The sequence below is a fragment of the Gossypium hirsutum genome, chromosome A06 (assembly GCF_007990345.1).
Source record: "Gossypium hirsutum isolate 1008001.06 chromosome A06, Gossypium_hirsutum_v2.1, whole genome shotgun sequence".
NCBI classification, from domain to species: domain Eukaryota; kingdom Viridiplantae; phylum Streptophyta; class Magnoliopsida; order Malvales; family Malvaceae; genus Gossypium; species Gossypium hirsutum.
Window position 1 is genome coordinate 44,164,449 of NC_053429.1, and position 14,953 is coordinate 44,179,401.

General features: G+C 37.3%; 1 non-coding gene across 1 annotated transcript; it reads right to left on the reverse strand.

Annotated features, from left to right (window-relative positions):
* Nucleotides 1-6,570: 6,570 nt before the first annotated feature.
* On the reverse strand, nt 6,571-6,677 carry LOC121231618 (small nucleolar RNA R71). The gene has a single exon (XR_005929674.1). It is a non-coding gene; the product is annotated as a small nucleolar RNA R71 (small nucleolar RNA).
* Nucleotides 6,678-14,953: the final 8,276 nt, after the last annotated feature.

The following is a 14,953-nucleotide window of genomic DNA, read 5'->3' on the forward strand; positions in this document are numbered from 1 at the left end:
GCATGGCATTCGCCATTGAAAAGTGATGATCTAGTGTAAGACGATCCCACAAAAGTGAGGGTTGGCTAGAGTCAGGTTCCTCTAAATCGTAAGTCAAAAATCTAAGTGGAGCTAGTAGTCGTAGGCATCCTCTTCCAATATAAATGGCTTATTCTATTCAAGAAGGATCATCTAAAAGCCTAGGATTGAACCCAAGGTGGATTGAGACAACCGGAGGATGTAATCTCTCCATAAAAAACTCTTTTTCCTCAACTCTGTTCATCTTTACAATTTTAATTTTAATTTTTGCAATTTCAATTCAATCAAACTTTTATTTCTATTTTTTTTCCAGGTATGCAGGTTTTCTTAGGTATGGCTCTCACCGGGATCTTGAGGAACAGGAACTTGTGCAAATCCAATCCCTAAGGATTTGACCCTACTTCCCTTATACTATTCTTTTCATTATTTTATAGGGATAGGATATTTTTTGTGCTATTAACGACACATCAGGATGTTACAACTCTCCCTCAATTAAGACATTTTGCCCTCTAAATGTTCATCTTCAAAACGTTGAGGATATTGTTGCTTCATTGCTTCTTCTGTTTCCCAAGTATCTTCGTTGGTTTTCTGGTTTTACTACAACACCTTGATTAAAGGAATCCTTTTGCTTCGTAAGAGTTTCACCTCACTAGTCACAATCTTTACTAGTTGTTCCTCATAAGTCAAATCAGGTCACAAATACTTTCTTAGCATGGATACGTGAAACACATCATGAATACGATCGAGTTCATGGGGCAACTTAAGTCGATAAGCTATAAGACCAATCCTTTCCACCACTTCGTAAGGACTAATGGACCTTGGACTTAGCTGTCCTTTACACCCAAACCTTAGGACTTTGTTTCATGGTGATACCTTAAGAAACACATGCTCACCCACTTGGTACTCAAAATCTCACCATTTCAAGTCAGCATAGGACTTCTATCTATCTGAAGCAACCTTAAGCCTTTCACATATCATCTTCACCTTGTTCTTTATTTCAAGAACTATTTTGGACCAACTATTCACTTTTCAATTAATTCAATCCAATATAGGAGTGTTCGACACCTTCTTCCATATAGTACTTCAAAAGGTTCCATATAAATACTTGTTTGTTAACTATTGTTATAAGCAAACTCCGCCAAAGGCAAATAATGTTCTCAGCTTCCTACGAACTTGAAACCATAGCTTCGTAGCATGTCTTCCAACACTTGTACCACTCACTTAGATTGGCCATCTGTTTGAGTGTGATAAGCAATTCTGAATTAAAGCTTCAAACCCATAGCTTCTTGTGGACTCTTACAATATCTCAAAGTAAATAGAGGATATCGATCGAAAGTAATGGAAACTGGCATGTCATGCAGTCTCACTACCTCAGCAATGTAAATCTCTGTGAGCCTTTGCAAAGTATAGCTCATGTGAACAACTAGAAAGTGTGCACTCTTCGTAAGGTAATCTAAAATCATCCAAATAGCATATTTCTTTGTCGAAGTCAGTGGAAAACCTGACACAAAATCCATGGTGATCCTTTTCCACTTTCATTTTGGAATTTTAAGTGGTTTTAGCAAGCCTGAAGGATATTGATGCTATGCTTTCACCTTCTGTTAGGCACTTCGCCATAAATTCTGTAACTGCTTGCCTCAATCCAAGCCTCTAATACAGTTCGTGGAGGTCATGATACATCTTGTTACTTCCTAGATGCATTGCATACAGACTATTATGTGCCTCATTAAGCATAACTTGTTGCAGCTCTTTATCATTTGGCATACAAAGTTTTCCACGAAAACAAAGTATCCCTTTATTGTTTAGTGCGAAGTCCACTCGTATACCTTCCATTTGGTGAAAACTCTTTACCAACTCTTACTCTAAAGCTTGCTTCTATTTGATCTACTGTGACAACGTTGGCCTTACTTACAGTTTCGCAAGCAGTCCCTCGTCACTAGTTACACTTAACTGTGTGAATAGAGCTTGCAACTCACTCATAGACTTCCTGTTCAGTGCATTTGCTACCACATTTGCCTCTCCAGGGTGATACTTTATCACACAGTTATAATCCTTTAGTAGCTTTATCCATCTCATTTGTTGTAAATTTAACTCCTTCTGCATGAGCAGATACTTGAGACTTTTGTGGTCTGTGTAATGGCATAGTTCTCATCATATAAGTAGTGTTGCCAAATCTTAAGTTGCCAAATCTTAAGTGTGAACACAATCACTGCTAAGTCCAACTCTTGGGTTGGGTAGTTATGCTCATGAACCTTCAGTTGCCCAGAAGCATAAGCTACCACCTTCCCTTCCTTTCCTAGTTCTTGTTGAATCAACACAAATTCTTTGGTGAAGATCTCCTTAAGCTTGTCGAAGCTTTTTAACCTTTTTTCTGTCCATGTGAACTCCTCTTTCTTCTAGAGCAACTTTGTTAAGGATGCTTCAATAGTGGTGGACCCCTCAACAAACCTACGAGCCCTAAAAAGCTTCACACTTCTTGGCGATCTTTATTCCATAATTGCTTTGATTTTCCTTCGGTCTATATGACCCTTTAGCTAAAACAATGTGCCCTAAAAAAGGCAACTTCTTTGAGCCAAAAATCATAGTTGTTGTACTTCACGAGCAACTGCTTCTCTCATAAAATTTGCAGCACAATTCGCAAATTAGTATCGTGTTCTTCCTCAGTTTGCGAATACACCAAGATATCATCAATAAACACCACTACAGAATGATCCAGATATTCATGGAACACTCAATTAATCAAGTCCATAAAAGTAGTAGCTCCATTTGGTAACCCAAAGGGCATCACCAGAAACTCCTAGTGCCCATACTTCATTCTGAACGTCGCCTTTAGAACATCTAACTCCTTCACTTTGAGTTGGTAATATCTAGATCGCAAATTGATCTTTGAAAACATTGTGGCACCTCACATCTGGTTAAACATATTACCAATTCTCAGTAATGGATATTTTTTTTAACCGTGAACTTATTCAACTGTCAGTAGTTGGTGCACATTCTAATGCTACCATCTTTCTTCTTCACAAATAGCACTAGAAAACCCCAATTTGAAATGCTTGGTCATATGAAACCTTTATCTAGTAGCTCCTAAATTTGTATCTTCACCTCCTTAAGCTCCTTGGGTGCCATGTGATATGGTGTGATAGAAACAGGTGAACTACCCAGGTAACTTATTTGGAAACACATTAGGAAAGTCTTTCACAATTCACATCTTGTGAACCCCTTTTGCCACATCTTACGAACCCATCATAAAAGTGAGATAGGCTTCATAACCTTTACCCGAAATATTTTCTACGTTCAATGTAGAGACTACATTAGACATAAACTGAGTTCACTTACCAACCACAATTACTTCCTAGCCTTTACTGATTCGCAAAGTGACTCTTTTCAGCTCAAGGCTGATCTTGGCTTTGTGCTCAGTCAACAAATCCATTCCTAAAATCACGTCAAACTCATAGAATGGAAACTACATCAAGTTCGTATAGAAAACATGACCTTGAATCGTCAGAGGAAACCTACAGTACACTTTATTGACCAACACAATATCCCTAAATGAATTAGTGAGAGTCATTCCCATATCTATGGTTTCCATTGGAATACCCAGTTCACCGACTAGTTCACTTAAAAGATATGAATGTGTGGAACCAGACTCAATTAGAGAAAATAATGGAATAGTTCGCAGAGTAAAGGTACATTTGATAACATTTATGGCACATTGCTCATGAGGTTCCCTCATAGCATAAACTCATGTGAGGCCTCTTGATTCTTCTTTTTAGGTCATAATAGTGTAAGTTAAGGTTTACTACTCAACTGACCTTGTTTTGCCTCATCTTTCGCTTCCTCAACCACGTGTACCAAGTCACACATGAGTAGGGGTTGCACTCTAAACTTATGAACCCTCCCGATGTCCTGGATAATCTTTTATCAAGTGATCCCAAGAACTACACTTGAAACAACCTCCAGTCATCTTACAACATTCATTAGGGTGTCTTCCTCTCACAGTGTTCACAGAATGGCCAACTCGCAGGCCTATACAAACCTTCTTTTTCACCCTGGTGTTGCTCCTCTATCGCAGATGATCTGTCCTGAAGCTTCACTTAACATTCCTGCCTGAATTTCGTGGGTCATGATACCTCTTGGAACCTCACCCAAACACTTGCTTTCTAGCTCCAACTTCAGTTTACAGAGCCTTAATCTCCTCAATAGCTTTGGCCTTGCCCACTAGCTCGTCGAAGTTTATATTATCGTCAGTCACCACATAAAGCTAGATAACATAATGCAGTTTAAAATGAAATCTCTAAAATGATTCTTCTCTTGCGAGACCATTTCTTCTACATATTGGCTTAGTCACACAAATTTTGCCTCATACACAACCACAGACAGTTCGCCTTGTATCAGATTGATTATTCTAGCAGAATACAAAAAGTCATAAATGCCATTATTCAGTGTGATTTTAAGTTATTCTGCATTGATAAATCGTAATTTATACATACTCTTATCCCATGCTTAACTCATTTTATGGATGATTTTTCCTTAGAATTGGTGAATTCGATGCTTATAATGCCTTAATTTCATGTTTTATACTTAGGTGAGCATAGGAGAGCGAAAGGAACGAGAAACGAGCCAAAAACGGAGAAAATGGGCCAAAGTACGAAATCAACACAGCTTGGACTTCCTCACCGGGCAGACCACACGGCTGTGTCAATTTGGCAGAATCGAAGCACGACTCACATGGGTAGACCACACGCCCGTGCCTATTTAACAGGCTTGACGACGGCCTGAAGTAATTGCACAAGGGCGTGTCCCTGCCGAGGCCAAGCTGAGTCCAATTCGGAAAAGGCTAATTTTGAGGACTTTTAGGCATTCTAAAGCCTATAAATACATCCTAAAGGATGGAGGAAAGAGAGAGAGAGAAGGAGGCAAGGAACTGCTCAAGGGAAGTCGATTGATCCATCTCAGAAGCTAGAGTCACCATCAAGACTGAAGATCTCCCCTCAATCTCCCTTCAGGAGTTTTGGGTTTTCTTTATGTTCTGTATTCATTATTCTTTTGAGATGTTTTTCTTTTTAGTTATGAACTAAATCCCCTAAATACCTAAAGGGAATGAAACCTAAGATGAATCTTGTTATTCCTTTCTGAATTGTATGATAAATATTTAACTTGTTCTTAATTCTTGTTTTGATATCCCACGATACTAATTCAAGATAAGATCTTATTCAGAGGAGGAATAGACCCTGTCTAAGAGGACATTCATCATAATTAAACGGAGTTAATTGCGCGCCTAGACATAGGGTGACAAGATTTTGCTGGATTAGGTTGAAACCTAATAAGGGGATCCATAGATCGAGCTAATGTAACCCTAGGGTGTTAATTAGAGAAAAGTCTCAATTATTCAATCTAGGAATTAGACATTATTAGTCCTGAATAGGGATAATAACATAACTTGGGGATCTCTACAGGACAAGTTAAATGAATAAATCGTCCGATTCGGAGCCAGAATAACAAGTACAGTCTAGGTGGATTTTTCCTTAGGTATTGTATTAATTAAATCGTTGTCCAAAAGTAATCCCCCAATTCTACTTTCTGTGAATTCTTAGTTTAGATAATTAGTTAGTTAAAACAAAACCCTCTTATTCTTAGGCTGGATAATAAAAAGACAGTCATTATATAGTACTTTTAGTTCCTTTGGGTTTGACAATCCGCTCTTGCTAAAACTATACTACTGTTCGATAGGTACACTTGCCTACATCGTGATAATAGTTAGTTTCAAGAATGATTCTTTATAAATATTTAAAAACTTGTCACACGAAAATCGTGATCAAGTTTTTGGCACCGTTGCTAGGGAACTAAGATATTAGGAACGCTCAATTTTTATTACTTTAGCCATTTATTTTTCTTGAAATTTAATTTTAATTTTAATTTTATTATTTATTAATTTACTTTTTCTTTCTCTTGGTAGGTTTTTATAGTTTATGACTAGGAGAAATCTGTCAGGACCACTACTTTTTGACGAAGAAATCGATCGCACAGTTCGTAGAAACCAAAGAGAAATAAGGCAAAGCTTAAAGATACACAGAGAACGAGAAAGAGGATGATCCTCAAACCCCAACCAAAGAGATGACTGAAAACCAAGACAATCAGCTACCTCCTGCGATACACGTTGAACTAGCAAATCAGAATCCTGCTCCTCGTACTATGTATGATTATGCTAAACCTACTTTAACAGGAACTAAGTCAAGTATAGTTAGGCCTGCTATTGCTGCAAATAATTTTGAACTAAAACCTAACACTATTCAAATGATACAACAATTTGTTTAGTTTGATGGTTTGCAGGATGAGGATCCGAACACTCACTTAGCAAATTTCCTGGAATTCTGCGATACATTTAAAATTAATGGCGTTTCTGATGATGCCATTCGTCTTCGGTTATTCCCTTTTTCATTAAGGAACAAAGCTAAATAGTGGTTGAACTCATTACCACGAGGGTTAATTACTACTTGGGAACAAATGACCGAAAAATTTCTATTAAAATATTTTCCGCTGGCTAAAACGGCCAAATTACGTAATGATATCTCTTCATTTGTACAGATGGACTTAGAAAATCTTTACGATGCATGGGAGAGATACAAGGACTGACTGAGAAGGTGCCCTCACCATGGGTTACCGCTTTGGCTACAGGTTCAAACATTCCATAATGGCCTGAATCCTTCGACTCGAAAAATGGTTGACGCAGCTGCTGGCAGAACCATCAATAATAAAACACCTGAATATGCTTATGAGTTTATTGAAGAGATGTCACTGAATAACTATCAGTGGCAAGTCATGAGGATTAAGCCAACTAAAACAGTAGGCGTTTATAACGTTGATTCAGTTACTATGCTGTCAAACCAGGCAGAACTTCTAAACAAAAAGATTGATGGTTTACTTGGTTCTACTCAGGTACATCCAGTAATGAGGTGCGAGACGAATGGTCCTCCATGTACAGAGTATCAACCCTTCAACCCTAGCATCGAGGAGGTACAAGTCCAATATATGGGTAACAATAACTCTAGATCCCAAAATAACCCATATAGTAACACTTATAATGCAGGTTGGAGGAACCATCCCAATTTTTCATGGGACGGTCAAGGAAATCAAAGACCATAACATCCTCTGGGTTTCCAACAACCACCCTATCAACGGGAAAAGAAACTGAACCTTGAAGAGATGCTGTCTAAATTTATCTCAGTGTCAAAAACCCATTTCCAGAACACCAAGACAGCACTTAAAAATCAACAAGCGTCGATCCAAGGGCTCGAAACTCAGATAGGCCAGCTCTCCAAACTAATCTCCGAACGACCACAAGGTAGCTTGGCAAGTAATATTGAACCCAACCCAAGGGAACAGCTCAACCGATTAATGTTCAAGATGAAGAAGGATTCGTTGATCCTGAACTAGAACCGAGGCAAGAAACTATGCTGAGCAGAGATCAAGGCTAGATAGGTTATAATAAAAACAAATCAGTGAATGTCGATTATAAACCTCGTGTGTCATACCCTAATGCGACAAGGAAAGATCGCTCAGATGAACAATTTGGTAAATTCCTTAAACTCTTAAAAAAATTACATAGTAACTTACCGTTTATTGAAGCTCTATCATAGATGCCAAACGCAATGAAATTTTTAAAGGAGCTTTTAGCAAATAAGTGAAAGTTGGATGAGGCGTCGCATGTGGAGCTAAACGCAGTTTGCTCAGCTATTCTACAGAACAAACTACTCAACAAACTAAAAGATCCAGGGAGTTTTACGATTTCTTACTTAATTGATAGTTTAGATGTTAATAATGCATTAGCTGATTTAGGGGCTATTATTAACATTATGCCTTACAAAATGTTTAAACAATTAGGTCTTGGGAAACCCAAACAGACTAGGATGACCATTCAATTAGCAGATAAAACTATAAGATTCCCTAGGGGTATTATTGAAGATGTGCTAGTTAAAGTCGATAAGTTTATATTTCCCGTAGACTTCATTGTTCTAGACATTGAAGAGGATAGCAACACTCTTTTGATTTTGGGACGACCCTTTTTAGCAACTGCTAAAATGATTATTGATGTTGGCATAGGTGAGCTCATACTCCGTGTGGGAGACGAAACAACTACCCTTCAAGCTCGCAATTTTGGCACCACATCAGAAATTGAAGGTGATCGTCTAAACCGTTCTACTAAAACTGACAATATGGTGCCACCTACTTTGCAGGAAATGAGTCTAAAGGAAGTACATGAGCCATTCCCAAGAAATTGTAGAGAACCTATTCATGAAGATCGAAGGCTACAAATCGAGGAGCTAGATGAATGGCGGACGCATAAAGCGAGAACACATGATAAACCAAAACTATGCCAGAATGAGCTCAACACCTTCCCGTATCAACTTAAGGTTGGAGATAAAGTCTTATTAGATGCCGCAGATCCTCACATTGTCACTACCACACCGAATGAAGAAATCCCTTTTATGGTACTTAGCATTTTCCTATTCGGTACAGTCGAGGTAAGTCATCCCAAGTTCAACACTTTTAAGGTAAACAACACCCGTCTAAAACCCTATTTTGATGAGAATGATAGTAGGAATGAGGAGTATAGACTCATCGAACCACCATGACCATTCAATGGAGAGGTAAGTCAAGCTTAAACTATAAATAAGCGCTTCTTGAGAGGCAACCCGAGCACTAACAATATTAATTTCTTTAAATTTTAGTATTTAACACCTAACTTACTAACAGAGATCTTGAATACAAGTTTTTCCACACAGACACGACCAAGCACACGGGCGTGCTTAGGGCCATGTGAAAATAGGGCAAAGATTTCCCCAACACGGGCTACGATAAATCATCATGACCGTGTGACATGGCCGTGGGCAAACTTGCCAAAACAACACGGGCGTGTGACACGCCCATGTCTAAAACCCGTGACCGAACCTGTCAAATCAACACGGGCGTGCGACACGCCCGTGCCAAGCAACCGTGGTCGAACCTGTTAAACTAACACGGGCGTGGGCCTACATACACGGGCATGGGAGAAGCGAACGAAGCTAGGCACGATCCTGCGACACGGCTGTCTGCACCTACACGCCCAAGGAACGCAGGCGTGGACTAAATGTCAAACACGCCCAAATTCAAAATTCGCGAGTCACACGGGCAAAAATTGGGGAACACGGGCGTGTTTCCTGGCCATGTGTCCCAAAATCTATAAATAGGCTGCATTATTCATTGTCTTCTTCACCCAAAAACCCTAACCCTAGCCACTGCAAGTCCACACGCCCTCCCCACCATGCCCGTACGCCGCTTCCAACTGCATTTTCGACACCTAACCTCTCTCCTTTAGCGTTTGTTTACTCCTTTCTCTTTTATTTCACTGATTTATAATGCTATTTATTATAGTAATCTATATTTTTCATATTATTTTCATCTTTCTATCACTCAAATGTCATTTATAGAACAAGTTATCCTTTTTTTTTCCTGTTCAAATTTTTACTTATTATATGATTTCTCTACTCACTTGATTAGTTAGAAGTGCATATTCATGGTTAGGATAGTTGAAATATTCATGCCTCTTATGTTGACATTTATGTTCATTCGTATAGTATGATGCATTCCATTCCTTTCCATTTTTACTTATATCACCATTCTTCCTTATATATTTTTTCTAAAAGAGTTCTTGATGCTATCACAGTTATAAAGAGCTCCAAAGCTCACTAGAGCTCCAAAGCTCTAAAAGGTTCTCCACAACTGCCATGTCCTACTTGACCACGACCATAGCCACCACTAGATATAATATTCTTTTGGCGCAAGACTTATGGACTAATGAACCTCTACCACCGCCAGAGTATTCTCCTTCACCCTCACGCCAATTATTCTCTGAAACTCCAGTTCAAGGAAATTCATTCATCACTCAGGAAGTTTCACTTCTCTCCCTATCTTATTTTTATACTCTTATATCTATCTTTGTACATTGAGGACAATGTACATCTTAAGTGTGGGTGGTATTCATTTCACTATCTGAAAAACCCCTGAATGATTGTCTTATTCTCTTGAAAAGCTCTCATATCATATTTAGATTAAATTTTGATTAATTTATGATTTTGATTGATATATCTTGAATTAAAACATAGGCATTTATGCATTGATTGTTTAAACTTTAAGACATTAGGGAATCGAGCATGATAAGTTGATTTTTAAGTATTTAAAATTTTAGGTTGTTTCCCCAAAGTTTAGGTATTACTTTGAGTTGGAATTCACAAGCTTTAAACATCAAAAAGCCATAATTCTTGTGAGATTTTTGAGCCTTTTGAGCATCTATTAATTCTTTCATGCTCACTTTTATTATTACTTTGAGTGCGTCAGTATTGAACTATTATTCTAGAACTTGCTTGATTATGCATGTCAAGACCACACTATTTGATTTGATATGTCAAAATGAGAAAGGCACTTAGGATTAACCACTCATGCCATGAAAAGCCTACCTCCACGATTAACCCTTGGTAAACCCCATTGAGCTAACAAGCCATTTCTTGTATTACCCTTAATATTAACCCTTAACCCATTATTGTTGAAATCTCCTAAATTAATTTGATCCCCATTTTTTTGTCGAGATTTGAATTGAAATAGTTGCTTAACTATGTTCTATTCTATTTTTTAATTTAACTTGTTCTTAAAAAAACATGTATACATACAAGTAGTAGTAATCTTCTGAGCTAAAGAAGTTAAATTCCATATTCTGAGAAAAGCTCTGTTGTACGCAATTGATGACTAGCTATTTTTCTAGTTAGGCAATTTTTCAATTCAATCTCGATTTTAACCTTTTCTTTCAGCTTGTGACCACACCCCCTAACCAAGCCTCGTTACAACCCTCTAAAGACCTTTTGATTGATGTATCATCTCAATTTATAGTGGTGGAGATTTAATTTTCATGCAAGCCTATGGTAATAATTTTCCATTATTGACTATTGAGTGCTTCATTTATTGTCCTTAAACACCTTGAGTGATTTGAGTGAATCTTTAGTGAGGATGTGAAACTCTATAATATTCTGAATCAAGGGTAATTTCTTAGATGAGGGGAGACACCTACGTTTTCAGGATAAAATGCTCAACTTGGAATGTTTGAAGCTCTTATGTTCTTTTAGTTGAATTTTCAATGTACGATTACCTGTGGATTATTTTGAGATATTTTCAATAGAGATTATAAGTGAAGAAGGATTTATTTTGATTATAAGTTGAGGATTTTGCTTGAGGACAAGCAAATGCTTAAGTGTGGGGGTATTTGATAAACCGTAATTTATACATACTCCTGCCCCATGCTTAATGCATTTTGTGGATGATTTTTCCTTAGAATTGGTGAATTCGATGCTCCTAATGCCTTAATTTCATGTTTTATACTTAGGTGAGCATAAGAGAGCAAAAGGAACGAGAAACGAGCCAAAAACGGATAAAATAGGCCAAAGTACGAAATCAACATGGCCTGGACTTCCTCACATGGGCAGACCACACGGCCGTGTCAATTTGGCAGAATCGAAGCACAACTCACACGGGTAGACCACACGATCGTGCCTATTTAACAGGCTTGACCACGGCCTGAAGTAATCGCACAAGGGCGTGTCCCTGCCGAGGCCAAGTTGAGTCCAATTCGGAAAAGGCTAATTTGGAGGGTTTTTAGGCATTCTAAAGCCTATAAATACATCCTAAAGGAGGGAGGCAAGAGAGAGAGAGAGAAGAAGGCAGGGAACTACTCAAGGGAAGCCGATTAATCCATCTCAGAAGTTGGAATCACCATCAAGACTGAAGATCTCCCCTCAATCTCCCTTTAGGAGTTTTGGGTTTTCTTTATGTTTTGTATTCATTATTCTTCTGAGATGTTTTCCTTTTTAGTTATGAACTAAATCCCCTAAATACCTAAGGGGAATGAAACCTAAGACGAATCTTGTTATTACTTTCTGAATTGTATGATAAATTTTAACTTGTTCTTCATTATGTGTTCTTAATTCTTGATTTGATATCCCAAGATACTGATTCAAGATAAGCTCTTATTCAGAGGAGGAATAGACCCTGTCTAAGAGTACATTTTTCATAATTAAGCGGAGTTGATTGCGCGCCTAGACATAGGGTGACAAGATTTTGCCGGGTTAGGGTGAAACCTAATAAGGGGATCCATATTTCGAGCTAATGCAATCATAATGTGTTAATTAGAGAAAAGTCTCAATTATTCAATCTAGGGATTAGACATTATTAGTCCTGAATAGGGATAATAACATAACTTAGGGATCTCTATGGGACAAGTTAAATGAATAAATCGTCCGATTCGGAGCCAGAATAACAAGTAAAGTCTAGGTGGATTTTTCCTTAGGTATTGTCTTAATTCAATAATTTTCCAAAAGTAATCCCCCAATTCTACTTTCTGTGAATTCTTAGTTTAGATAATTAGTTAGTTAAAACAAAACCCCCTTATTCTTAGGCTAGATAATAAAAAGACAGTCATTACTAGTACTTTTAGTTCCTTTGGGTTCGACAATCCAGTCTTGCTAAAACTATACTACTGTTCGATAGGTACACTTGCCTACATCGTGATAATAGTTAGTTTCAAGAACGATTCTTTATAAATATTTAAAAACCTATCACACGAAAATCGCGATCATGCATCATATAGTAACTATCTCACGAGTTTTTGTACACTTAATGAATGAGTTTTTCTATTTTTTGTGACTTTGTCACTTTTCTTTCTTTTTCAAGTTACCTCGCTCACAAATTCCTTTATTTTTCACGTACATTTTCTAGTCGTGCAATTTCCTTTTTGGATTTTTCTTGTTGCACTTTTAAGCTAACCTATAATCACTATACTCCACTAATCTTTCATATCACTCTATTTTTACAAAACCACTATAATGTATCTACTTTACAGTCAATATGTATCGCCAAACATCTATAATCATGCAATTCAGGACCAAGGAAAATGGTAAGCACAAATTATCGTTTTTAGCTCAGGTTTTGTATAGAGGTTCATCAAGAAGTGTTTTCTAGCTCAAAATAGGTACTAAGGATGAATAACTAGGGTTAGTTTTTTGGCTTTGGGTTTATACCAGTTTTTTGGCTTTGGGTTTATATCAAACAATGCCTTAGGTCATCCCTAGATATCTCAATATTCACAAATTTAGTCAACCAAACAATAACAAATTCAACTGTTTGTCATTCATACTAGCATGCTTGTTTCCTTGTAATCTCTATATCATTCAGTACATTCAATTGTTTAATGCCTATTTACAGTGTAACATATAGAGCTTAATAATCTGATAGTCAAAATTTTAAAATCACCTATCATCATTCCAAATTCACTATACATACAATCAACCTATGTACATGCTCCCAACCAATCACTTGTATTTCTACAAGCTCAAGCACATAATTGACAAGAAAAATCAAAGAAAATCAAAAAAAAATTAAACATATTTTCTATGTTACCCCCACCTTTAGAAAACACATTGTCTTCAATGCGTAGCCTATATAAAGATAAGGAAAGAAGTTACCCAATTGATCGTGATAGTTTTGCAAAATATTGGTGGGTGCCTCTTCCTTTGGTCGTTGGATGATCAGAATTGTTGTGTTTCTTTATGTGAGGTTCTTACATAAAAAATTCTAAAACAACAAGGATAAAGAAAAATCTACTATTACTACTACTCTTCAAAACAAAAATTAAAATTTCTCCAAATTAATACAATCCTAGAGAAAGAAAAATCTAGTTTAATCATCATCTGAATCATTAAAATAAGGAAAGTGCCCCCTTTCCATTGGTTCTTTTCCTCTTCTCGAGCCATATTCGTGATGGGAAGTCCTTCCCATCGAAGTTGCATGTCGAGTTGGGCTTCGAATGATAATCATTTTTGGTGTGGAGTATTGTGGCTAAAATGTTGCTTCATAATCGTCCACATTCCTCTAGAGATAATGTTCTTCCATCTCATCCTCGTCCTCCGAGGTTGCTTCCTCCTTTTCAGCTTTATGATAGGTTTGTGTGAATTGAGAATGTCTGGTAGATAATTTGGTGCTCTTAACCCATTAAGTCAGGAAAATTCCTGAAGTAGCAAGCTCGTCTCTTGCATTCATATGATCATTCCATCAAGTTATTCTTCGGTGTTCCTACTTGCCCCTTTCTGAGTTTTCAATTGCTCTTTATGTTTGAGTGACACTGGAACATCCATCTTTTCTTTCTTTCTTGGTTCAAATCAATAATCTGCTTCCTCTAAAGCTCAACATATTGCTTGTATAATGATTCTCCAATTATGCTCTTTGTTGGCTTCATGAACTGTTCATTTTCTCCTATCGGAACTGCTACTTTACAACAAAGTGCTATTACGAGGTGGGGAAAGAAAAGCTCAGCTTTTTGGCTATTGACACAGTTCTTCATCTCGATAAATCCACTTACCCATGTATATTTTCTTACACTATAAAATACACTATAAAATACCATACAAAAGAATGGCTCAAAAAGTATTAACGCTAGAAACATTCAATGCGGTTACAATTCTAGTACTTATGAATTACATCTGCATTTTTGCTACAGGAAAAATTATTGTTTGATGGAAATTAGTTGGTAAAGCAGTATCCAGCCTATAATTCCATGTACCTCTACCATGAGTTAATTACTTCACAACATCTTCCATATCTATACTTTCAAATGTATTTAAATCAATGCTATCAAGGATGTCTTTTTCATAGTAAGGGATATCGTAAAACTCACAGATCTCTCTGGGGCTGAGTGGTACTTCTTCTACCTGCACCATTATAATGTCCCAACTTTCACCTTGCCTTTTTTTCATTTCTTGATCTCAAAAGGGGTGTAAAATTCTTGTACTACTGGATTAACCATATTTTCCTTAGGAGTAACACAGAATCATTCCCATCGATGGTACTTGACTAATGT